The 27,152-nt window shown below is 44.1% G+C and overlaps 1 protein-coding gene across 1 annotated transcript in view; it reads right to left on the bottom strand.

Moving 5' to 3' along the window:
- Positions 1–27,152, bottom strand: part of VTCN1 (V-set domain containing T cell activation inhibitor 1) — a 234,062-nt gene that overhangs the window by 96,424 nt on the left and 110,486 nt on the right. The gene's annotated exons all lie outside the window — the stretch shown is intronic.

The following is a 27,152-nucleotide window of genomic DNA, read 5'->3' as shown; positions in this document are numbered from 1 at the left end:
GCCCAGGTATGATCTCATTCCCTTACTTAAGCTCAGGACAGTTTCTAGCAAGCTTGGTGCTCAGGGCTAAACATCAGACTGCACCCTGCCCGCCCCCCCCCCAACTGGCACATGTCACTCCCAAACTACACCTCTGTGTCGTGCAACAAAACCCGCCGTCAATATGAATAAAGAATTGCTGTATACATGAAGCTCGTTTCATTACATTGTAATGTAAGTCTTTGCAGGAGAATTCTAATGTGAAAACACAGCTGTTGCTGCTCAAGTAAATGATTTTTCTGTCACCTGCTCTTAGGGAAGGCCTTGCCTGAATGCAGTTTCAAACTGTCCGTACTGACACACTGCGGTGAGACCAGCCTGCTGGGGTCTGAGGGTCTACTGACCACTGGCCCTGTGTTGCAGGCGTTCTGTTCGTACCACCTCACTTGTATTTTGCAAGGGGCAATACTAGACTAACCATATGAATTATTTCTGATAGAAGGGTATCATTCCAAGATGGACAGTCTGGTACACTCTTGTTGTACTCTTTCAAAATACCTCTCTGAGAGTGGGAAAGGGACAAATAGCACCAGTGGGGGTTCCTGTGTGCTGTGCATTAGATCACAGAGCATTTCAGGACCATAACAGGGATCAGAGATCTCTGCATTTGATAAACAAGTCTGTGATAAATGGATTGTATTTGTGAATCTCTAAATACATAACCGATGCATGGCTTGGTGCTCACATCACGGTTCACAATACTCACCGTAACATTAAAATGTTTGTAACCATGAACCATACATGCTCATTTGGACAGCTTAAGTTTTTGGATGCAAGTATAAAATGGCTGTAACACCAGCCACTCAAATGGGGTACAAGGGCCCTTTTGCTTCTTGTTTCTGAAGAATTTTAGATGAGGAGGGGCTGGGTGTCCGTGTGAGCATGCCAAACCCCAATACAGAAACGCATTTAGAAAATTATATCTACAGACAGGACAGGATACACCACAAGAGAGACCCAATAAACAATGCACAGAAAGGCTACACAAAAAGGATTGTGCCTCTTTCAAACTTTAGCCTGACCAGTAATAATCTGATTAAGCGTTTTAAACAAAACCAGTTTCTAATGCATGTTAAAGGGTCCACAGTTCCTCAGCCACTACTCCCTCACTATTACGCAGGCCTTAGAGGTTATTGCTGCAAAAAAAAGAGCAGACCCATGCTTTATCTAACAGAGCTGGCATTGGCATCTCTTATTGGTGCTGGCCTGCAGCTAGTGAAAATCATGGTGTGGCAGCGTAGAAAGGGTGTTTGGCCTAGTGGATTTACAATTTGAGGCAACTTCTTTGCTTTATGTGTTTAAGTGTGGGCACAGTGTGGCATGCTCGTCAGAGCCAGATACACAAAACATTCCAGTGTGCTATTGTATGGACATTGGACACATCAGACAAAAACAGGTAGGGGAGCACCACATAGACACCATTAACCAACAGGGTGGTGACGTGTGCAGCGCACAAACCATTGCTGCACACGTATCACTGCATTGATTTGCCACAGACTACTGCCTGCATGACGACACCCAATGAACTCTACTTTCCTAATCAAGGTGCCAAGTGACATTGAGGTGCCATCTGGTGTGCAAGCTAGGCAGTGGTTGGCTTATTTAGAAAATAAAAAGACCTTTGATGCTGAGCAGATGCATTTAGTCCATGTCCCAAAGCAGCCACTAGAATACGTAAGCAAGGAAATGACAGGGATGCACCATATGTAACTACAAAGTAATATACAAAACAAAAGTTTGGGAGTGTCAAGTAAAGAGACATGAAAATAAAGAAATTAAGTTTAAACATTTTTCTGTGTGGCACGTTCATTCTCTTTGAAGAATGCAATCATTTGGTCAGCTAACCCTCGCCCCATGTTCAGGTCTTCACACTGGAATGTTAAGCACATACTGTGTAATCACTATATTGGCCCACTCGAAAGGCTGTCAGCACAAAGAATGAGGGGCACGGGATGTATGACTCCAGAGCCTCTCACACGCTGTGTTTGGAATATGCATTCCTTTGTTTGCATATTCCGAACACATTGCAGTTATCCACAAGTCGGCAGAGAGCAGCCAGCTGCACATTGCAGAGGAGTGCTCCCCGGCACAGCAGGCTGCTTAATCCTTTTTTATTTAATTACTATTACATCGTTTTTTCTCAAACTTTTTTCATACTAAAAACCCACTCTTAAAATCTTCAAATGCCATATTAAAACAACATTTCTCCAAGTACATCTTAACACCATCCCATAAACATGTCAAAATTCCAATTCATCCTTAACACATCTCAACACATGATGCACAAGAATGTTAAAACTACCAATTCATCTTGACGCAACTTGCCACAGAGTGCATTGCACAAGATCACTTATTGAGCATCATTAAAAAACCTAAATAAATTGGGCCTACATTAAAATGTTAAAAATGTCCATCACCTTCTTCCAGAAAAGACAAAAATAAATGATGTATGCTTCATGCTCTCCACTCATGAACAGAGACCATATTCCTTTCACAGTAAGGTCCCTCCCAAGGCCCGACTGTGTGAGTGTTGAGCGTCTCAAGTTTAATAGGGATTCACAGAGATTCACACTCTCCGAAGTGATGTTTCACTGCTTTTAGTTTGTTTTCACCACACACACGGCATGCCGTCCTTTCTCTTGAATTCGGAACCCAGCCCCCAGTTGTTTCACACATTCGGGCCATGTCAAATTTAATCTTCAAATTCAAATAATCCCACATGAGATCATTTCCAATACATTGGGCTTCATTACAAATCCGGCGGTAGCCGTGCCGGTAAAACCGGCAGGCTGCCGCCAGACTTGTGTTTTTTTCCTGGGAAACACTAGGGATTGCGACCCCGGTGTTCCTGGAAGTCAGGTACTGGAAAATAGTTAATCCCCATTCTTATTTGAGTCCCATAGGTCAGACCTGCGGCCGGGACGGTAGCCGCCCGCAGTCGTGGAGTGTGCCGGTCCGGTAACAACGGTGCCGGTAAGCTTACCGGCACCGTTGTTACCGGACCGGCACCCTCCTAATGAGGCCCACTGTCTAACATAGGCAGGTACGCCCTCCCTCTCCTGGATGCAACTGAACAATTCTGAGGCATGATTGTGTGTTGCCAAATTTGCACTCAGTTGCTCCACGCAGTAGTCAGACAGAATGACTTTCATTTTGGACTTAAATTGTTTTAACGTCATGCCTACAAAATCCTCTGAGCTGGTCAATCCCGCCTACTTGCCAGTTCCTTCCTCCTAACAATTTGGCTTTTAGGCGTTAGCTGAGATCGAGTAATAAGGACATCGTTAGTCAGAGCCTGAAGTGTCAACCCAGCGGCCCTGGTCAATTTCCAAAGGGTAACTGCACAGGCCGGCTGAATCCTTTGGATAACCGGCGTGATATTAAATTCTAGGAAAACCATATCATTGGATGAGCTGGGAGACGCTTCAAAGCAAAACGTTCCAATCTGGCCACCTCCTCCAAGTGTCCTAAAGCCAAAGCCACAGCCAGGATTGGACTGGGAAAAGAAATAGGCCCGGACACCCAAGAAAAAGTGGCCCACCCCTAGCCTCAAAAAAGTGTCCCACCCCTCGCCTCACGATCCTTGACCTCTGATGACATCACCGGAAGTGATGTCATTTGACCCCACCCGAAAATGACATCCCGGGAAGCGATGAAACACGACCTTTTACCCCTTGACAAACCAGGAAGTGGCATCAAATAGCATTGTTCCTAAGTACACTACGAAAAATATGGTTATGATTTCACTAATGTGATATACATTTCATACAAGAATGGATCACCATACGTATCATTAATATCTGTGAGTATAGATCCATATTGTCAAATTACTGTGAATGCAAGCAGACTTCCAAGGCCAAATGATACCATACGTATCATTAATATCTGTGAGTATAGATCCATATTGTCAAATTACTGTGAATGCAAGCAGACTTCCAAGGCCAAATGATAATATGTTATTGTATAGCACTTATGATTAAGCTTTTTTTTATAGAACAAATATGCATACAATTTCACCAAACCTGTGTTGGTACTCATTTATCGACCTCAGAAGGATGAATGGCTGAGATGGCCTTTCTGAGATTTGAACCTGCAGATCACACACACATCTTAGCAGCAAGCGCTCAACCCACTGAGCTATCATATCGGCTATAGTAAAATGAGCAATTATTCTGTAGTGGATACCATTAAACTGGTAACTGAGATTTAACAGTAGACCAGTTAAGTTCATCTGCAGGTCTGGTGCAAAGTTGGCCGCATGCTGCATGCTGCAGCAGCATGCGAATGATGCATGAATCATAATTTATGATGCACACATGATGGGCCAATCCGACCCTGGCCGCAGCCCCATACAGCATAACCAAATTGATCTTTGCTTGATAAAGCTTGATAAGGGTTGAAATACAAAGCCCCGACCCTTATTGACAAATGCCCTAATGTGTCCCACAGTCAGTTGTACACAAGACCGTTTTTTACCTAAGTGCATCGTTTCCTGAAGTCCAAGAGTATTCCAACATATTTATAGGACTACACCTCTTCCTGGGCACCATCTAACTCCCATCGTAGCTTTTTTGTGCTTTTGTTTACACAAAGTAAAGACCATGGGCCTCATTGCGAGTTTGGAGGCAGCCATGGTGCTAATAGCACCATGGCTGCCTCCAAAATCGTGTTCGGGTCCGGGTTCTCTGAATAGGGAAATACCAGGCCATTCTGACTTTGGAGGGCCCGGTATTTCCTCCTTCAGGGAACCCGGACCCGGTCCTTCCCCATTCCCATTCGAGCCCCCATAGGGCTCAATGGGAATGGGGAGGGAGCTAACAACAGCACGTTAATAACTGGCCCGTTGTTAGCTCCCTGGTCCCCTCGTAATAGGGCGGAATAGGATTAACGGCGCTGGCACCATTACCGGTGCCGTTAATTCCATCCGCCCATCTTGTAATGAGGCCCCATTATTTTAGTCTTGGAGCCATTTACCAACAGGGAATTATGTTCAGAGTACTTCTTCATATCATTTAATGTGACTTGCAGGCCGCCTGGAGTGAGATCGAGAATAACCATCTGTTGTCCGGCAAGCTCAGAAGCAGCTTTCTGGGTGGGCCCCTTACTGCGCCCTCCTCCTGAGCTATTAAGCTCTGCACCCCGGGCCGTCGCCCGCTCCGCCCGGGCCAAGAAACAGGGCTGCAAAGCTTTCAGGGAGCTTCACGATCCTACTTGGTTCAATGTGAAAATGTTATATTGAATAATGACTTCCTCAATAACGCCTTCAAAAATTACATTTCAGCCAAGCTCGGCTTTGACTTTCTCCCATGTTTGTCACAGGGGGGTTCCAAACCATAGACCCAATGCCACACCCCTCCTGTCTGCTTAATTTCCGATAATATAGTTCATTTGTTTCTGCGGGCCCTTTACAATTTTAGTTTTTTTTTTCAGAAGTTGCTTTTTATAGACAGCGTTTTTTCACAGTGCGTTTTCACGTGCTTCCATTCCAGGGTTTCATGTCGCTATCCCGCGGTTTCAACATGTGAAATTCCTTTGATGCATTATACTTCGAAATATATGTGCATTTGTGGGCTAAGGGGCAAAAGGGGGTGGGGAGGGTTTTAGTGAAGGGGAAGAGGGGTATCCCAAAATAAAAAATAAAAAATAAAAATGTAAAGTGATATTTTAAATAATCACTTCTACTTCGAAGTAATTTCCTTTGGCAAAACCACATTGAACCGTCATGGCAGGTTGGCAATTGCCTGTAGACTCCTTCCTTTGTTTCCACTTTCATTTCATCCTCTGGATTCAGACATAGAGGTCTGAAGAAATATCTCTTTGGGGTCCATATCTTTATGACTCCCTTCAAGCTTCCTGCTGTTCTTACGTGCTCATCTTTATTCCAAGTCATTAGTTGACATTCTCCACTTGGATTGCAATAGATCCATCTTCCCACATAATTTCTGTGTTTCCTTGGATACTGAAACTTTGCTCCTTCTGGTGCATAAATGCTGGCTTTCACAAAGTCTCTTATTTCTCCGTCATTCAGGTCCTTGGCCTTCCATCCTGACTCGACATCAATCATGATCTTCATCCCTATGGCCTTTTTTGCAGTTTTCTGGCACTGAGATATTATTATCTTGATAACACAGAATCCAAGCAATATCATCACTAGCAGGGCTCCTAGGAATTTCAATGCATCTGCCATCCATTTCGGAACCCAGGAGAACAGCGATCCAAAACAACTGTTGTCATCAACTTTGTCAACTTCATCTATCATCTGATTCTGTAGGTTTGTCAGCATACCTATGGCTTCTGTTAAAGTTCCATTCTCATCATTGTGCGAAGGTATGAATGTGCAACATGATTCTCAGACTTTTGCACAAACACCTCCATCCATAGCTGTGATCATGTCAAGGACATATCTGTTCTGGAGAGTCATTAGCCGAATCGCCCTTAACTCTTCCTTGATTTGCATTGAATCCTTTTATGGTCATGTTTATCATCTGCAGTAACTCCCATCTGGTTATCTGCAACCATTTAGTATTTGCTCCAACCTGAACTCTTGGCATCAGAACTGTCGTGAACACTGATGAGGTGAGGCTGAACAACCTGTGTTCACATGGGATCGCATGAAAGGCTTCTTCTGATTTGGCAGAAAAGTATTCTCTCTCTTCGTTCGGCTCATCAGTTCCACAGATCTCTTCTTTCTCAGGTGAGCATCTGCTTTGGGGAAACTCACTATTCAGATCACTTTTTGGAATCACCAACACTGGCACATGGACATTTACTAATGTACATATACCTCCCCAATTCTTTAATAGTCTGATATATTCTTTGGATCCACATGCCCAATTATGATCCATGATCACTGCTATTCCATGTACCATTCCTGGAGCATCAAAGATGCGTCCACAGTTCTGATTTTCTCCTATTTTTCTTGTACCATTGTTTCTGAAACACAATGTGGAATTCTCCAATGGCACAATCTGTAAGGGTCCTCCTCTGTCTTTGACCCATGTCAATAGTTTTGCAAGTCTCTGCCATAATAACTTTCATATCCTCTGTGCATTTTCAATTGCTTCTTTGCAGGCTCCAATGACCATCCATGCTCTGCAGATCACTAATCCTCTCTCCCATCCATCTGGTGAAAGCACTGGTCCCCAGATTTGCATTTGGGCTCTGTTCTTCCAACTTCGAGCTTCTTCTGGAGTTTTTCCTTGAACGTTCAGTCTTTTGTCTGTCTCTCTTCTGATCTCTGCTCCTTTAGTTCCAGGCTTCTCATATCTGATCACAATGTTCTTGGTTTTTCCATTGTTTATCGTCTTTGTGTCCTGGACATAATCGTCTTCATTTGGATCAGTTGCTTCGGTTGCCCATTTGAGTGAAGCATCACTTCCCATGAACTGGACTCTGGTCTTGCACATTGCTATGTGTGATAGACAGTGTGCTGTCATGACATCTATTTCCACAGCTTCAAAGATTTTTGACTTCCCCATGCTGTATGTAAGAGTGCACAAATAAAACATTCTTCTTCTGAACTTCGTCTTTTCATATGTTGGTACCATATGTTATTTCCCAAGTGTGCTGGGCTGTCCAGGTAGTCGTTTAGTTCATTATTGTCTTCTTGTGTGTTTATTCTGATTCTTAAGGTTTTTCTGTAGTTTGCTATAATCACATCCTTAATCACATCCATATAGCTTCTCCTTGCTGAAGGATTCTCAGGTATCTCCATCCATGGTCCAGGCATTTTCATCTGTACCATTTGAGTAGGAGAAAGTCTGGTAATTATTTTCTTGTCCTCTTGTATCTTTTTTGCTCTGGTTATGAATGTCCATACTGATTCTGCTATTGTTCCAGCATGTGGCTGTATTTCAGGACTTAAGCTTGACCCTTTCATCGCTGGATTAGGTGTTCTTGTCAATGCTGTCTCTGCTTGTTTATTCTCCAACTCCTTTTGTCTCTTTAAAAGTTCAGCCTTCTCCATTTGTCTTTTGACTTCTCTTGGTGTGGACCTTCTCATCGTTGGTTGTCCAAACTTCCCCCTTTCTTTGGAATGTGGTTCTGCAGTTGTTGACACTAGACCAGGTGTATGTGTACTCATCATTTGCGTGTCTGTGTCTTTCATTAACCTTTTCTCGTGTTTACCTTGCCGACCCTGTCTCCGGTGTTTCAATTTATTTGTTACCAAGAGTGTGTGTGTGTCATTGCTATTCACATCCATCTCAAGTTCACTCATTCCGCTATCAGACCTTCTAGGGACTGGAATGACTATTTAAGGTCTGGGCAACTTTGTGGGTTTCATGCGTCCATCATTAGGTGGGTGCACTGGAATCTGAACGCTTTGTGCCCCAATAAAAAATGCAGTTCGAATTGTCAGTGACAGTAATATGATAATAAACACTATGCATGTGTAAATGATGCATCTGTAAGTTATCTTACAGCACTTATTCCTGTGCCAATATGAGCGTCTCTCCTCCTGAGGGAGGACAAGATTACTATTTTGGCTGCCCATCTCGATCATCTAAGGAAAAACTAACTCTTTATTACATTCTAGGTAGTGTTATATCTGAATTATCCTCTTTGGCTGAATAATTGATTATCTCTTGTCCCTGAAAACAGTCTTCTTTTCCATATACTAAAATGTCAAATAAGGTAATAAGTTCAGCAAGTCTCTAATTTGCGTGTTCAAAATAAACAAGCTCCCAGTCAATGCGTCTTATCTGTTTCACTCCAGACGACATGCCGTTTCCATGTTAGCAAAAACAGGAGTGAAGTCTCTGGCAACGCTTTTGCGGTCTGTCCCTCGATGGAAAGTTTACAATCTTCTGTGATTTCGATGAGCTTGAAGAGCAACCTGAATTATGATTCCGTTCAGGATTATACTCAAACGTTCTGTGTTTGCTGGATCTCGAAGAAATGTCAAGACGTCGGTGTGCCTCCCAACAAGAATCTGGACAGTCTTCAATTAAGCAAAAGAATAGCACGCTAACAAGCCTATTCCCTTCATCTTCTGCTTGGGACATTTGTCTTGTCCTTGCTGTACTCCGAAAGCAAAAGGAATTGCTCGGCAATCACGATGAGCAGCCTTCTTATTGTCTTTTTCGTTTTCAGGATCTTGAAAAAATGTGGTGATGTTAGTGAGCCTTCCCACTAGGGATGGGTATGATCTCAATACTAATTCAAAATAGATCAAAACATCCTTAGTGATGTCACTACTGTGCGACACCATAAGTGAGTCCAAATAAGTTGTCTGTGTTGAAAGAGTCAGGATATTGTATTCTCTTCCAATGTATGTATCCTTGATCAAAATTTGGCATATCTTTTTCTTATCAAGGCTTCAGTGTGCCTCAGTCCAAATTTCAAAGTCAACAAGCTATGTTGTGGCTTATACGTGCAATTTTCTTCTTCACCCTGCAACTAGGATGCACAGAGTGTCTGTGTTTTGATGTCCTTATCCCCTTATTTTGCACAGAGGAAAAGTCCAAAATTAAGCTACAACTTTGCACAAAAGTTCTTTGCCTTTGTCTTGCTGATCATGTGTCCTTCTTCCTCGTCATGGATCTCGTCTGCACATGCTGTGGTTCTTCCCCGTTGTCTGTAGTCTCTACATGTTGGGGTGAGGGCAGAGGGTCTTCTCCGATGTATGGATTGATGTCACCAAAAATGATCCAAGACCTTTTTCCCTGTAACTTGACTGTAGAGGGAGTGACGTCCTCCACTCTGAAGAGACCGTTGAACCTTGGCTCGTCTCACTTTTTTCTCATGTGATTTCTCACCAGGACAGTGTCCCCAGGGAACAATTGTGGTACACATAAACCCTGAACTGGGTTTGTTGCAATATCTCCTTCTATGTTCTGTGCTGCCCTGCACCTTTCTTGTTGTCGCTGCAGCTGTCCTGAAATTACCGTAAGACAAGATGTCATGCAATTCAAATAATTTTGCATTTCTGATCCTAACACTTCCCCTGTTGGCTGAGCATCACATCTAGCTCTATCTCGGGGTGTTAATGGTGTGTGCATCCTTCTGCCTGTCACAATTTCATGTGGCGTGAGATGGTGGTCAGAACCAAATTGGATTCTGAGTGCATACACTGCCAGTGGAAGACAGTGTAGCCATCCCTTCTTTAGAGTAAGCTTCAACTTGGCTATCCTCTCCTTTAACAAGCCGTTGAGATTCTCACATATCCCATTCCCTTGAGGATGATATGCCGATGAAAACTTGTGCTTTATACCAAGCAACAAGCTGATCTGTTCAAATACTGCGTTAACATTATCTGACTTCATAACTTCACATACTCCCCATCTGGGAAATACCTCTCTCACAAAGAATTTCGCCGCACAGGTAGAGTCTGGGTGCTTATATGGACCTGCTTCTATCCATCTAGAGAATGGACACGCCACAACAATTAGGTACCTGAACCCGTTACATACTTGAATCATATCGACATAATCAACATGCAAGTGCTGAAAAGGCCCATTAGGCCTTGGGAAAACTCCTCTAATTACCCATAGTGTATGCCCAGCTGTGAACTGTTGGCAGATTATACAATTCACCATAACAAATGCGACGTGTTCTGCCAGGTTCGGTATAAACCAGTTTTCGGCAAATGTCGCTGCTAGATTCTCCATTGTCATGTGTGCTGGATAGTGTAACTGTTCCAGTGTTATTTTTAATAAGGCTATAGGCATCACCGGTTTACCAGTGCTGTCTTGTCGCCACAAGCTTTCGAGGGGTTTAAAGAACACCCTCATCACTCCCAGAGGTTTTTTCTCTTCCTGGGGTGCCTCACACTGGAGCTCCATTAACTGGGTTTTCTCCATATTACTGTAACCCTCAGGTTCACTTCGTGCAACAATCATTCTCTCATGCACATCAGTTATTTACACATTTATTATTATATTGTCTTTGGTTGCCACACATTTGGCTTCCGCATCTGCTGCTTGATTTCCGCGTGAGATCAAATCTGTCCCTTTCATGTGGGTGGCGCATTTCACGACCGCTATGCCCACTGGGATTTGTAGTGCCTTAATGAGCCCATCCGATATGTCTGCGTGCTGAACTGGCGTGATCTCTGCTCGGAGGTAGCCCCTCTTTTCCAGCTCGCTCAGCCTGTGTGCACTTGATGTCACAAAGGCAGAGTCACTGTACACCGCCACTTCCTGGTCTGCGTGACTCTCAAGTGCGCGTATCAATGACAATAGTTCTGCAGCTTGTGCTGAATGACGAGATGGTAATCGTGCACGATTGAATGCTAGAAATTCTCTATTTGCCGTGTGTTTCATCACAGCGGTGCCTGTATATCTCTGCCCATCATTTTGATTGATTCTCGAAGAACCGTCAACTAAGACGATTTATCCTTCTGCCAATGCATTTTCTTTTACTCTGGGAATCTCATGATAAAATTCTTCATAGTTTGCGCAGTCATGTATTGGTTCTCTTTCAGTGACTGGCGCTGCTATAAACATAGCTGGGTTCACTATTTTGCTTCGGAATATTTTAATCGATGGGCATAACTCTCTGCAATGTTAATGTGCCTTTTGGTTTCTCCAAAATGGCAAATAGTGAGTGCTCGACGAACAATGTCATTGAGCATCCCATCACAATGGTTGCAGCTTTCTCTATGGTGAACGCTGTGGCAGCTAAACTTTGTTTGCATGGGAAGTCACCCCTCATCACTGGGTCTAGATTCCCACTGTAGTATGTAAGGGGCTTGTATCCCAGTGTGGTTTTTTTGTGTTAGTACTGCCGTCATAATACTGCCATTCGTGTGTGAAACCAGGTAGAATTACTCAGCATAGTTGGGAATCCCTAAAACTGGTGCCGTGCAAATGGCCTTTTGAGTTCAACAAACCCTTCTTCCATACTCTCGGTCCACACGATTTTTTCTTTCATCACCTGTGCCTTCTTTAGGGCTTGTAACAAGGGCTTGGTATAAGAGCTGTAGTCAAAGACCTATGCTCTGACATAATTGCATAATCCTAGAAAACTGGCTTGGCTGTGCTCAATATGGCTTCAGTCCTTTCGGGGGTTACCCTTTTCCCCTCATGCGAGATTAGCTGGCCTATGTACAGCACTTCCTGTTGACAATACTGTAATTTCTCTTTGTAAACTTTATATCCTTTCTCAGCCAGTATAGTCAATAGCTTAATAGAATCGTGTCTGCACGTTTCCTCGGTCGCGATGCAAATTAAGATGTCATCCACATATTGCAAGACAACACTCTCTAAGGCGATATTACTTAAGTTCATCTGTAGGACTCTGTTGAAAATCGACAGAGATTTACAGTACCCTTGAGGTAACCTGGTACTTTTCAGACGAACTTGTCTGAACGTGAATGACGTCAAATCGTGTGCATCTTTGTGAAATGGGATTGAGAAAAACGCATTTTTCAAGTCAATCACTGTGAAATACTTTGCCTCAATTGGTATATTGCATAAGATTGTGGACGGGTTAGGGAATAGAGGGAACTCTGTCTCTACAATATCATTTATTGGCCTTAAATGCTGGATTAAATGCCAAGACCCTCCCTTTGATTTTTGATAGGGTAAACTGCAGTATTACATGATGACTCTGACGTCACTAAAATGCCCTGCTCCATCATAGCAGAAATTGTTTTGAAAATCCCTTCATCTGCTTCCCTAGACAAGGGGTACTGTCGTGCCTTTGGTAATATTGCTCCTGGTTTCAATGTAATCTTCACTTCGCCGACTCCTTTCAATAAACATACGTCATAAGGGCCTGTAGACCATACTGAGACAGGCGCTTTTGCCATGTCGCCATCAAAATATTCAGGAAGTTTTTGTGCAAGCATCATTCTCTGGGGCACCTCTCTTTTGATCATTCTCACCCAATAAATGAGATTAACCTCAACTGTCATTGCATCTATACCTGTTTCCTCTTCGAACAGATCGTCATCAGTGACGTCAGTCAACCTGCATCCTTCCTCAATGGCGATTACTGTGCCCCATTGTCTGCCTTCGTCATCACAACCATCGATCAACGCCATTTTTCCTCGCATTATGGCTGTGTGTTTTACCAAGGGTAACAGTTGTCCCTTTTCCTCATGCATAGGTATTCTTGGCCTAAATAGAAACTCATCTGGGTTCTCATTGGTTTGTCTGTAAGGCCTGGTAGCCATGACATTAATAAGCACGCTCCATACACAAATATTTCTGGCTCCAATGGAACAGCTTTCATAGCGGTTTGCCCTGCGTATGCTCTGATCATTTCGCATACGTTCAAATAATGCATTCCTGGAGTTGGACATACTATGCCCTTCTGTGTGAACGAGATTGTCATGTTTAACTTCGTCATTAGGTCTCGTCCCAATATATTTACTGGGGTCTGCCTTGAATACAGCAGTGGCACATTCATGTCACATTCTCCTATGGAAACTGGAAGTTCTTTTATAAAAGGAACCTGACTTGTTGTTCCTGTGAAGCCCTGAGTATTTATGGCATTGCTGGACAAAGAAAACTTGCCTTCACGTATAAACAAGCGTGTTGCACCTGTGTCAACTAAGAAAGAATACTCTTTATCCCCTATAAGGACATCTACCCTAGGTTCCTCATGAGGGTTTGGTGTCACTGATAGGATAGAACACATCAGGTTTCCCAGTGAGCTTAATCCAGAATTCAGTACCTGCCCTGTACTTGTGGTTTGTAACAGTTGCATCGGCGACTGTTGAGACTGTCCTTGCGGAAAATGTGTCATATTCTGAGGTTGGAAACTTTGCTGTGCTCCCGGCGCTTGCTGCTGCACCGTGTGATTTTTTAGAACTCCATTTCCACCCTGTTGTAGAAACACAGGTGGATTCACCATCCCTACTCTTGTTCCTTGGTCGTTTTGCACCATGCCTTGACTTCTTCATGTGTGTGCTAGATGCCCTGTCGTCCCACACGTCCAACATATTGGCTGTGGTCTGATTATTTGCCCATTTGACATATCCTGATTGCCGTTTTGTATGTTCTGAAAACATCCCTGATTATTTGCCATCGTCTTCCTTGAAAGCCTCTGCCTCTTGTGTAAAACCTGTTATTGTCTTGATAAACCTGCCTTTGATTATTGACCTGCTGTATGTTTGATCCGTCTGTATCAGTTATCATTGCCCCTTCAATGGCATATTTTTACAATTATTTCTGCACAAACTTAGCCTCTTCAGCTTTTCGGGCAGCCTCTTTTTTGCAATTTTTCTCTTGCAGCAGCCTGCAATAGTGCGCTATGGGCAACTGTATTTCAAATCACGGTTTTGCCTCAATTCCTACCAATTTCTTGGGCTGCTTCTGTACTTGGTCTGGCAGCCTTTGGCATAATATATGGTATAACAAGGGTATGGATTTCCCCCAAGATTCACGAGTTTCCATCACCCAGGCGTCTTGGAAATTCTGGATGTACAGTAAAGGATCCTCTGACTCCTTCATTTTACGTGTCATTATAGTTCCCATGTCTGAAGTATCCGGGTATAGCAATCCTAATGCCTTCCATACCATGGTTCTGTAATTGTTAAATGGTGCTCCATCATGCACAGTATTAACTGTAGTCACACCAGGGTAACCTGCACGTGTCCACACATCGTCAGCTCTATCACCAAGTATGGCAATTAAAAGACCCTTAATATCCCCGATAGCTAACGTGTTCCCTCCCGTCATTTATTCTAACTCATGTATCCATTTTCTGACTCCCGATATCAATATTGGAAGTTTATTTTTTCAGATTTTCCCGATCCATGTGTGGCCAAGGTATATATTGTGGCCTGGTTCCTCCTTTTTCGAGTAATGGGAATTGTGACACGTGGCACTAATTTTCTTCTCTCATCATTTTTCTATCCACTGCAGGGGTAAAATTCCTGCATCGCCGTCTTCCTGCCAATGTCCTTAGTCTCCTCACTTAGGGTGGTGGAGACACCCCCTTCTGACCATAAGATACCCCTTCCTGTCCGTCTGATTGTGTGGCTGACTCTGATGCCACAGGTGCAGATCCACTAGAATCTGACCATCTTATTCCCTTTCCCTTAGAGAAGCGTTTTTCACGTCTTCCTCATCTTCTCTTTCTTCACATTCTTCTCTTTCTGCGACTGATATTGTCTGTGCCAAACTCGTGCCACTTCTCGCATCCTCCTCATTCCTGGTTAGCGTCAACCTATCCAGGGACAGCTCTCTATTTCTGCTACTGTGGGAGGCGTCCTCAGTGTCGTACAACTGAGTGCTCTCAAGACGCTCATCCTCTCCTTTCCCTTGGGGTACCTGTTCTAGCCCCATTCCATCATATATTCTATCGATCGTCTCTCCGATGCTTCTGGTGTCGAAGTCATCTTCCATATTTTCCCTAGACGTGTCTGGTACTAAATCGTACTCAGTAAAGAATTCTTCTATGTCTTCCCAGTCTACTACTGGATCAGGTTTTTTAACCTCCCTTTCCAGGTATTCAAGATCCCGTGCTCACTGTCTTCGTTTGAGTTCTATGTCGTCATCAAATTCTCTGCGCTTCCTCGCTTCCTCTCTAACCCTGTCTTCTTCTTGTTTCCTCACATCTCTACTTTCATTTGCCCTTCATATTTCCTCATCCCTTTGTCTTTTTATTCTCTTCTCCCGTATTTTTTGTTCTTCTACTACTATTCTCTGTTGTTCCTGCCTGTCCTGATCATCAGCTGTTCTGTGCTTATGATCACGTTTCCTTTCTTGTTCGTCACGATATAACTGCTCTCGTTTCTGTTTATCCTTTTTCTTAGTTCCTTTGTCTCTCAATCGTTTTTCCTTTCCTTCTCTTTCCTTTCGACTTCATCTGGCTCTCCCTTTTGTCTCATATCCTGAATGCCTTTACCATCGAGTTTTTATAAAATCTGACCTCCCATCCATTCGTTCTGTGTCAATGCCGTCTCATCAGTTCTGTCCTCCTCTCCTTTCCATCTCTTTCCTTCCCTACCCGTATCTAGAGATGTACTTGCGTGTGCTTAATCTCCTTTTCCTTTTTCACGTCTCTCCCTGTCCTTCGGAACTTTGGAGGCGATATCTCTGTCTCTATCCTTCTCTGGGCTTTCGTCACTACTTTGCGTAGGTGACTCATATGACGGGTTGCTATATCCCGTGGCTGGATTAAACTCCCTCAACGGGTATAGTCCTTCATCTTTACTAGCTTCGCTTTTTGTTTCAGACGGGGCGGGCGGCGCAGAAGGTGTTCACCCCCCTCCTCCTCCTTTTCCTATTGGTACATCTTCCAAAGGTCTTACTAGCTAGGCGTTTATCTAACTTTTTGCCAGCATACGTGGCGTGCAAATATGTTGTCATGTGTTGCAGGACTGTTTTAGATAGCGAGCCACCTTGGGGCCATGGCATAAACATTTTGTTTGCGGTCTCTTTAACCCATTCTGCACTGTACTATTTAAGCTTAGGTGCATGTTTTGGCAACTGTTTGCACAAGTGTACCAATGGGGTAAAATCTTCCATGCTTAAATCTGTTTATCTTCTCCTTATATAACACTTTGTTATGCTTTATGTTTCACAAACAAGATCAACAATATGAGCGAGCACCAATCGTCGCAAGCTCCAATCCCATTTTTTCACAAAAAATCCAACTTTTATTTGTTCAAACAACAACCATCAATCCATGCCATACAACTTCTTGTCTATTCAATCACATAATTTTCATGCTATTTCCCCCAAAAAAGGTCTTACCTCGTGATATCAGAAAAAAGAAAGACACAAAACAGAGGAGACAGAATAGACAGACTCTGGCCGGCTACATAAATCTCATGCCATCTGCTTCCTCAGATGCATTTCTGCCCCTATCATTATTCCGACATGGAATGTAAGCCCATTTCTTTCAGATCGCCTTTAATCGATTTTGGTCTTCTATATTGTTCTATTAATTCAGGACTTTAAATACAGGCTTCTTCTAGTGTTATATCAAAACCTAGGTATCTGGGCGTATACTCCTCTCTCGGGTATCCTTCCGGTAGCTCTCTCTATTGCTCGGCCACCCACCAGTCAATATTTTCCCCTTATATACATTAAACTCTTTCTATGGCGTTATTTTTGTTTTCCCGCCTCCCTCCATTACCTTCCCTTACTTGTTTTAAGGCATGCACTTTTTTGCCAAAGCATTTAGACTTTTTCACTTACAGTTCACATTTTCTTTCCTCTACGGATGCTTGGGATCACTGCCTTCGTTACTGCCTGTCCATGCTGTTCGTCCGATCGGTTGCTCGTAGAAGTGGGAAGGTATTTTTGGGTGAAACCAAAGATTCTTTCAGACCTAACCTGCAGGGATTTTACTTAGACTAACCACAGCAGCAGCATTCAAACTGTGGGTCAAAGCCCCACAGGGGGCCGCGGCTGCATCCCTGGGGGGCCGTGAGAGCCCATCATGAAATGTAAAAAAAATTAAATAAAAAAAAAACTTTTTTAAAAAAATGTTATTGGAATAAATGGGCAGGGGCGGCTCACAAGGTCGGGCTGAAGCATGCCACCATCTCAGACGCCAATGAAAAAGTGGCCCGCAGTTGTAAATGGATGTTCATTCACAGACTTTGAATAGTACCCAAGTGGGTGCTTTGTGTTAAAATATAAGTACATTGTGAAATTTATAGAATATTTATTCAGCAACAATGGCCAAAATTACTACCTGCATAGTGAAGTAACTCATCAAATTGGCCCACTTTAGCCAAAAAGGTGGCCCATTTTGACTGGCCCACACTAGCATTTTGTATTTTTGGTACAGGCATTGCCCTATAGGCCAGTCCGAGCCTGGCGGCTCACCCATAAAGGAGAGGGGGCGCCCTACCAGTGGCCCCCTCACCCATTATGGAGGAGCTAAGGAGCCAGCCCAGTGAAACAATGGGCACTCCCTCAGCTGCTTTTTGCATCTGAGGGAGGGCTCCTGGGCTGGCAGAACTGTCAAAGGGAAACCCTATTTCCCTTTGACATTTCAGTTCCCCAGCCACACATGCTCACTGAGCCAGGCAAGGCTGGATCGTTTTGCTTTGCCAGCATTGCATAGCTCATTGGAAATGCTGGCTGGAACACTGCATGTCTGTATGTGCAAGGGGGAGCTCCTGCGCCTCCTCGCACATACAGACAGAGCAGCCTGGAACAGGGCGTTTCAGCACCCACATGCAGGCCAATGCAGAAGGTATGTTTATGTTCATTTTTTTATTGAAACATGTGTATGGATGCGTGAATGCCTGTGTTATGTGCGAGTGTATGGTGATGGATGCTCGTGTGAATGATAGAGTAATTGCTGTATGAATGAGTGTGTGTGTTAGTTTGTTATGGACGTTGAGTTGATTTTGGCAAGTGGTGTATAGAGGGGGGAAGGAGGGTTGTACAACAAAGGCATTTTAAAAATACCTAAATGCCTTTGTTACACAACCCCCCTACCCACCTGCCAAAATCAGCTGTCCTTCTGAGGTGCTGTGGAGCCCAGGGGACAGGGATGGTATTTTTTTTACTGGATTTCTATCATAGATGTCCATTCAAAATACCATGCGTTCCTCCTTGGCACCCCAGCACCTTGCATACACACATAACCATGTTGATTGTCTTAGGCCTAATGGGGCCCAGGGAACATGGTAGGTATATTTTTGCTGGACATCTATCATAGATGGGCAGTAAAACATGTCATGCCTGCCCCCTGGACCGCTGCAGCAGCAATTGCAAACTGTTTGGATATTTACCCATTTTTTTTTAAAGAATGCTCTACAATGCAACATTTTAACCCATTATTTAACAAAAAATTCACGGGGGAACCCCCCTGAAAGCCCCTTGTTTGGTTCGGATTCCTTCACTTCACTTGGTCGCTATGGCATTTTTGGAGGTAATAGTTATGCCCACCACTTTAAAAATTCACCAGCCGCCACTGGATCTTGGACTGTGTTGGGAAAGGGATGGGGGAGCCCAGAGACTGTGGTGGGAGCAGAATCGGTGGGGACTATGGGATAGTGGTGGGAGCAGGGTGGGGAGAGCCCAGGGTGTGTGATGGTGTGGAGAGAGCCCAGGGACTGGGTAGGAGTGGGATGAGGGAGACCAGCCACTGTGATGGGAGCAGGTGGGGGAGCACAGGGACTATATTGCGAGTAGGGAGTAGTGACGGTGCACAATAAATACTGTCCATTTGGCATTTTTTGGGGGGCCGGGTCTGCCCAAATTTTGCTCAGGGTGGGGGCAGGCCTAAAAAGTTTGAAGACACTGGTCTAGAGGATTTGCAATGTGAGGCAACTTCTTTGATTGGCATGCTCGTCAGAGTCTCATATACAAAACAATCCAGTGTGCTCGTGTATGGACATCACACATTTCGCTGCTATCTCTATAGAAAAAATAACACCAACACAGAGGGGCGGGGTAGGGGGTCCCGAACAATTTATTGTTTGCTCAGGGGGGGCTTGGCATAAAAAGTTTGAAGACCACTGATCTACGGGGAGCTTCTTGTTCTACTCAGCCGAATGGCAAAGGACTCGTTATATTGCCGAGGACCCAGAGTTACTTATGTCGACGGCCAATGGGTGTCTTATCTAATCGATTCTAAGATGAACCATCCTCTGCTGCCAAGTGTGCACAATGGACCCCAGCCGGCCCATAGGACTGGGGGTCTCCAAACAGCCCTTTAAGATGAGCAGCAGCAGCATCCTCGAGATAGATGGGGATGCAGATTCGTACTCTTGCATCAAATCAATAAAGACAACTCAATAGTTTGGCAAAGGGAGTCCATTTAATGACAAGTACAAAAAACAGGGAGTTCAATGAATATCAGCAATCACTCGATCTTCCTTCTCGCTTCAACACAAAAAAACATAACATGTATACCAAAAACTCGTCATCACTGACTTGTAACTCTTAAAAATTAGCATGCAACTTGATTGGTTCTAGGAAGGTAACTTTAATATAGGTGCTATATCTGTATATGGCAACGGGGAGAGGGGATTGGATAAACAATGTCAGGTGGGGCAACTAAGCCCTTCCTTCAAAATGGCTACTGTAAAAGTCACTAAACGTATGACGTCTCATTGGTTCTACTAACTATAGGACCTTAGATTACACGGTTCACTATGATTGGGTTGGCATCAACCACACTCATACTTTTCCACTTGAGCTTAGCAGCATGCAGAATAGCCAGCCCAGTGCAAGGAGTTCGTCTGCACCCCAGCTTCCCTCCAATTATTGTTACAATCAATTATCACCTCAGTGGTCTTGTTTCAATTATTTCCTTGTAGTTGGCCTCGAGTCTGCTTCTTGGTCTGGGAAAGTAAAGGCGTCTGGGTTTGGTAAAGGTCCATGCGTAGGTGTGAAAGTTTCACCCCTTCCTGCTTGCCTGGTCACATGATTCCGACACTGTGAAATCGGCCTTTCCTTCATGCAATTTCGTGTATTTGATTTCATTCTGCCAGTCGTCTGCCATCTGAGACTTATCTTGACCTTCCCTGAACAGGATACTCTGTTCTTCTTTCTCTTTGATTGTATCCATTGTTGGCCTATTCCAGCTGATACAAGCTTGGCTTCTTGGCATGGTTACCTTCGTCTGAGTTTCTCTCTGTCTTTAATTCTCGATTTTGTTTGCTGCAAAAGTCTCCTCTTGAAACCTTTAGTAACCTTTGGTTGATTCTGCTCTTGTGCGTAGTGAAAGTATACTTATATAAAGTGCTTTTTTGAGTTAGTTATATGTATAGGTGGCACTTGCTGCAATCTATTTTACTACTAAGCATAAGCACGCCTCACGATTTCTTGCTTCTTGCAGTCACTTTGCATATGTACACGTTTAAACTAACTGAATATCTTCATCGTGCATATGGCATACGTTTCTGACTTCTTGACACCGATGGTTTCACTTTAGGCTCAGGATGTCACTTATCCATGGTATTTTGTCTCTTTTTGTCATCATTCTCAGGTCGTTATATCTTCTATATGTGAGTCAGTCTGGGTTCTTATGACGTCACCATTCATCTTCCTTCAGTAGCTTCTTAGTTTCTTCGGGTGTTACATTCTGACAATCATCATTCTGTCTCACTTGTCGCTATGGTTTTCTCAATGGGTACCTTACTGTCCAGGTTTTCTTAGGTGTCGGTACTTCAACAGGTGCTGTTATTCTGATAGGTACTGGACAGAGCCCAACTGCGGCTCTCTTCTGGTTTATATGCTCACCATACGTCACATATTTCGGCATAAATGTTCCTGGTACTTCAAAATGGGCGGCAGGAGTGCGAATTGTGCTTGGCACTTCCTCTTCACGGGTAATTCCGGCAATCCCCTCCATGGAAGTGGGTTTAGTGCCCTTTCCACCACCTTATATTTACCAGTAATACCGGGATATAAGACAGCGGAAATGGTAGGGCAGTTTGTTGGTATCCCACCAGAATTACTGGTGGAATACCGGCAAACTTGTGTTGATCCTGTCGTTTATGGAACTGGCGATGGTTGAGCACAGAGTTAATGTCCACAGGAAGGCGGTACTAACAACATCATGTATTTGCAGTCGCTGGAATGGCCATATAGGAACTCCCCAACGTCAATCCGAGGTGTGGGGTATTTCTTAATCTTACAGCTGATATGGGAAGTGACTTGTAGTCAGCGAAGACAGAATGTGGCTGGAGTAATATAGACAACTGATTTCAGCCACGGATCGGACTGTCAGCTTTTTTTGGGATGACCTGTAGTTGCTTGATCGGGTTTTTTGTAAGCCCCAGGGGTGACTCGTCCATCATTGGCGAGGGGGAGTCGACCCGCCAATCGACCATCATGGATGAGCCGTGTCAGCCCAGTAGCGCGACATCAGCTGCTTGCTGCAGCTGATGAAGGGCTTCTTGTCTGGCTTGAACTGTCATTGGGAAACGTGGTTTTCCTTTGGCAGTCGTACCCAAGCCGCGCATATCTAATGGCTGTGCAAGGCTGGGGCGTTTCGCTTCCCAGCCTGACTTGCAGTGCTGGATTACGCATTAGGTAAAGTAGGTACCGGCTTATAGAGTGCTTAATTTGTGCCAGGGTTTGCCGAGACTGGACACCAGCACTCTTTTTACTCAGTGGAGCAAGCCAGCTGTCGCCAGCAGCAGGAAGGCAGAGGCCTTGTTGCGCAGCACCATATTATCATTCTTTTTTTTCCTTTCAATCTCCCGCCGCATCCTTGTGGCTACCCCCTCCTGCCGACTTGCACTTCAGGTTATATTTTTACATGCATGCATGCTCAGGCCAGCCAGAGCCCAAGCGCAGACCCTGGTTCTAAGACACACCCTGGTTTGGGCGCACAGACAGGCAGGAGCAGGACTAGTAGTCATCAGAGGAGGCATCAAAGGAGAACCTGTTTTTTGGTCCTCCCTGCCCCCTCTGTGTTGGAGTCTTTCGGCTTGCTTAAGGAAGGTAATAATAAAACCAATTTTCAAGAGACTATTCAGTTTGTGGTGTACAGGTAAGATTTTCTTTTTCCATGTAAAATGTGTGTGGATGAATATGTGTATGATGAATGGGTGCATGGTGTATGGGTGCTTGATGAATGCTGTGTGTGTATGTGTTGTGGGATTGTGTGTGCGCATGCTTGTTTGTGCTGGGGTAGGGAAATGAGTGGGCGTGGTAAAATGGCAACAATGCATTCCCAGTAAAAACTGATAATTCTTTCTTTTTTTAACCTAAGGTTGATAAAAGAAAGGATGATGTTATATTATGTGGCTAGACTGGCTTTTTGGGGGCAGCCAGTCTAGTCATTTCTTACTGTGGCATGACTCTTTTTTTCTGGGCATATATATGATAAAGACAACGTGGTATGTGTTGTAACTTGGTTAAACTGGCATTCTGAGGGCAGCAAGGCTTGCCCTTTCTTATGGTGGCATGAAATTCTTTTCTGGGCAACTATGATAATCCAAGCATTGTATGCGTTATTACTTTGCATTTTGGGACAGCTAATCTAGCCATTTCTGACTGTGGCATGGTATTTTATTCTGAACATCTATGGGCATCTATGATAAAGCAAGCCTATTAAGTGTAATTATGTGGCTGGACTGGCATTTTGGTGAAGCCAGTCTAGCTATTTCGTACTGGTGTATATCATTTTATTCTGGGCAACCAGGATAAAGCAAGCATGATGTGTGCTATTATGTGTCTAGAGTGGACTACATTTTGCAATCAGTTTAGATATGTTTTCTCATTGTGGCATAGCATTTTTAAAGGTAAAGTCAACAGGATCATGTCCTTATGTGGGAATACTGCATTATATTGGCAGAGCAAGTGTTGACATGTTTTTATGATTACTGTCATTATGTACAAAGCAAACATGAGTCTGTTCTATGTAGGAATTCTGGCATACATTGGTGCAGCTAGCATGAAATGTATGGGCACAGCAAGTGAGAAATGTTTTTATACTCACACATATTATCAGTGAAGGCATCATGAAAATGCATTGGAAGATGCTCCTCTGCACTGTTGGTGACTTGCATCTGTTGCATTTTTGGATTGGAGTTACCCAAAAAAAGTAATTTGCGAACTGTCTGGCACACAGAAAGTGTGCTGCGTAATGCATCATTTTAACCCAATATTTTAAAATAATTCTTGGGGGGAAAACCCTCGAGACCCACCTTCGTTGGTTCGGGCTCCGTCGCTGAGCTTGGTTGATCTGGCATATTTGTGGGAATTATTTACGCCCAAACATTCTCCAACCGCCACTGGTAAGCCCAATAGGAGGTTATTACAATCCAAATGGGATAGGACCTTTGCCGATGTTACTTGAAGTTATTTTGTCATACTCAAAAGAGGAGGAATGCATCTAAGGACATTTATCTGAAAACAGGGTCTCTTCGTAAACTCTTGGATATGACGGACGAAGGAGAGGAGACTGTCGAACATCACACCTAGGTTTTTTATCGAGACCCATAATGTTGGAGGTGGCTATACAGGTTATGGTGGTGAAAGGGAGTGAATGAGGGATAAAGCTGCCAAAGTCGACATTTGTTGCCTTAATGGCATTGAGGTCAGTGGTGATTGTCCATCATCCAATCATGGACCCTGAGTAAACAGAAATCTAGGGACTGGCATCTAGAAGATTCTGGAGCTTGAAGACAACTTGTGTCTCATTGGCACAGGACTGAACGGTAGAGTAGTGAGCAAAGCTTATCAAGGCCAGTGAAAGGGATAGCTATTGTTGCCAGGTGTGCGGGCAGATCCTGAAGGGGGCACTGTGATTCTAAATGATTCCCTGTCACTCATGACTAGTGAATATTTTCAGTGGAGGATTCTACACATTTTCACAAATGAGCACGAGCATAGTGAGGGATCTGAAAAGAATGTTTGCTTGTTCGGGGGAACGGGTTCTCCCACCAAGGAAATGTTTAAAATAATGTGTGAAAAATGTGCATTTTAAAGTATAATGTTTGATGAAAATGAGGTAAAAAGTTATACAGTGTAAAATTTGCTCTCTAAGGTAACACATGAAGAAACACAAAAACAACAAATGGCATGTCACCAAGATAGACCAAATAATTGTACAACAGGTTCATGAAGCTGCAACCACAATCTATCTATGCCAGAAATAGCCACGGTAAATCACTTACAAAAAGCTGTGGCTATAATCTATATTTGCAAGTAATGGTCACTGTAAATCACTTGTACGAGGCTTCAACCAAAATATATCCTTGCTGGTAATGATAAACCACTTGCATGCAGCTGCAATCTAGCTTTGCTAGCAATGGTGACTGTAAATGACTTACTGTCATGTTTCTGCACCTCAGCCTCTGGGTGGCGCTGTCTGCAGACCTGCAGGGTATTTTCTACCATCTTCAGAGAAGACCCTAAATAACAATTCCCATAATGCATCTTGTGGCAGTTCTCATTCCCCGGTTATTCCTAGGCATATGTCTTGGAACCACAACCCCCAAAAGCCCTAGACATCAGTGCTGCTTTCAGGTTCCCAGGAGCTGCGAGGCAGGAGGATGATTACCTTCAGGTGTGCTACTCCAGGTGCTGCTAATGAGCCTGCTTCAGCACAGGGCATGCCAGTATTTAAGTAGCTGCCTGCAGGAGCACAGGGATCTTGCATTGAGTTCACTCCCAGCCCTCTGTGCCTAGAGCCTTGGAATTCTGCTGTTTCCTGTTGCTGCTAGGTCCTGCTCCTGCTCCAGTGCCCCGTGCTCCCTGTCTTGCAGCCCTATAATTCTGCCCTGCTCCTCTGTGCTTCCTGCACTGCAGCCCTGCTCCCCTGCTTTCAGTCTTCTGTTCCCTGCCTGCAGTCCCTTGCTCTCTACCACCTGTTATCGTGGACCCTGCCTGTAGATCCTTGTTCTATGACCATAGGCTGTGTTACCTGGCTTTAGCTTCCAAGTTTCCAGTCCTGAGTTTCCTTGTTATCTGTCTGCAGTCCTGCCCTTGTTATTCCAGTCCAGATTTACAGTTCCTTGAATTCCATGTTACCAGTCTGCTGTCCAGTCCTTGTTTTCCTAGTCCAGAATTCAGTCCTGAGTTTTCTTGTTCATGGTCTATAGTTCATTCCGCTGTTGCTTGATTACGGTCCTTAGTTTCTAGTCTGCAGTGCCAGTCTCCTGTACTATTGCACTTATATTCTTTTATACTTGCTTTTCCTCTTTCATTCCTGGTTTCTGAACCTTGCTTACTTTGACTGTCTGTTCTTCCCTAACTATTTCTGTTACTGTTCTCGTCCTGACTAGTGCTTCTGTTATTCCTTTGTTCAGAGTTTGGCTGCTGGGTTTCCCAGCAGGCAATCTTTTCCCCTTTGTTTGTTTCATTTTACTTGTAGTCTATAGTCAATTTAATGTAACATTGTGTTGCGTTCTGTTCCCTCAGAGGACATACGCTGTAGATTCTGGCTGGACCCATATCAGCTCGTCTCGTGTAAGTACCCTCCTTGTTTGTGGCCTAGGGTCCAGACAAAGAAGCCACTCTTGCTGCCCTCTTCCATAGGCTTGCAGGTTGTGATGTCTGTAAAAGTAACTTACACGGAGGCATTGAGCTTCCCTTATATCTGTGGGTAGTCTTTAGTCCAACCTGTGTATACACCCCCAGTGGGATTCCTCATTGTTTGTCCAGTGCATGGTCCCCATCCCTTCTTGTTCACCATTGAGTTCTGCCCTTTATTCCTTTTCCGTTTTTCTAAATGACCTTCTCTATTCTTCCTTCTTGTTTAGCCTCCTGCTGTATGCGCTTGCCTGTCCCCATACATCATCACAGCCACACCAAACCTACCTGGGTGCCCTGTGTAACCTCTGACACTTACATGAAGCTGCAGCCAGGCTCGATCCATACCAGTAGCGGTCACACTAAAGAATTTGCATGAGGCTATGGCTACAATCTATTACAGTAATGATCTCTGTAAACCACTTGCATGAGGCTTCAACCAAAATCTATCCTTGCCCATATTGGTAAAACCACTTGCATGCGGCTGCAACTGCAATCTATCTTTGCTAGCAATGGTGACTGCAAATTACTTACATGAAGCTGCAGCCAGGCTCTATTTGTACCAGTAGTGATCACTTTAAATAATGTGCATGAGGCTATGGCTACAAAGCATCTATTTCAGTAATGGTTACTGTAAATTGCTGGCATGAAGCTGCAGCCAAAAGCTCTCTATACCAGTAATGGTCACTGTAAACGACTTGTATGAGGGTGTGGCCACAATCTGTCTATACCAGTAATGGTCGCTGTAAATTACTTTCAATAAGCACGCCCACAATATAACAGCAGCAGTGTCAGTGATCCCTGTTCGGCCCCCCACCATTCAAACCATGCAAACCACAAATTGCATGAACATGCTAACACACACACACTCATACATACACACTCGGTCATAACTCACACACACTTAAATAAACAAACTGGCAAAGCTCTTGCAAAAGTGAGAACACACACAAACTGCACAACGCACACGCATTACATTCAATCACGCACACACATACAATACAAACACTTTTACACCAGTAACACATAGCTTTAGGATCATTGTTGCTATTTGGTGAGGAGGAAGCAGCGTCACGGGCACAGTCAGCTCTGCTGGCAGTCAGTGCTCTGCCCCTGAAAGACTTGAGCACACGGGGCACTCGCCATCAGATCTCAATGTGCTGAGTGCCAGGGGAGGGACCGCCCTCCCTGATTACCACCCCCCACCCCCGAATTCACCACCGCTAGCGGCACCTGCTACATGTTGAAATGTAAAGG

Source organism: Ambystoma mexicanum, chromosome 7p, assembly GCF_040938575.1.
Source record: "Ambystoma mexicanum isolate Mex_15411 chromosome 7p, UKY_AmexF1_1, whole genome shotgun sequence".
Classification (NCBI taxonomy): Eukaryota; Metazoa; Chordata; class Amphibia; order Caudata; family Ambystomatidae; genus Ambystoma; species Ambystoma mexicanum.
The sequence above is the reverse complement of the archived record's forward strand: the minus strand, read 5'-3'. Positions and strand labels throughout refer to the sequence as shown.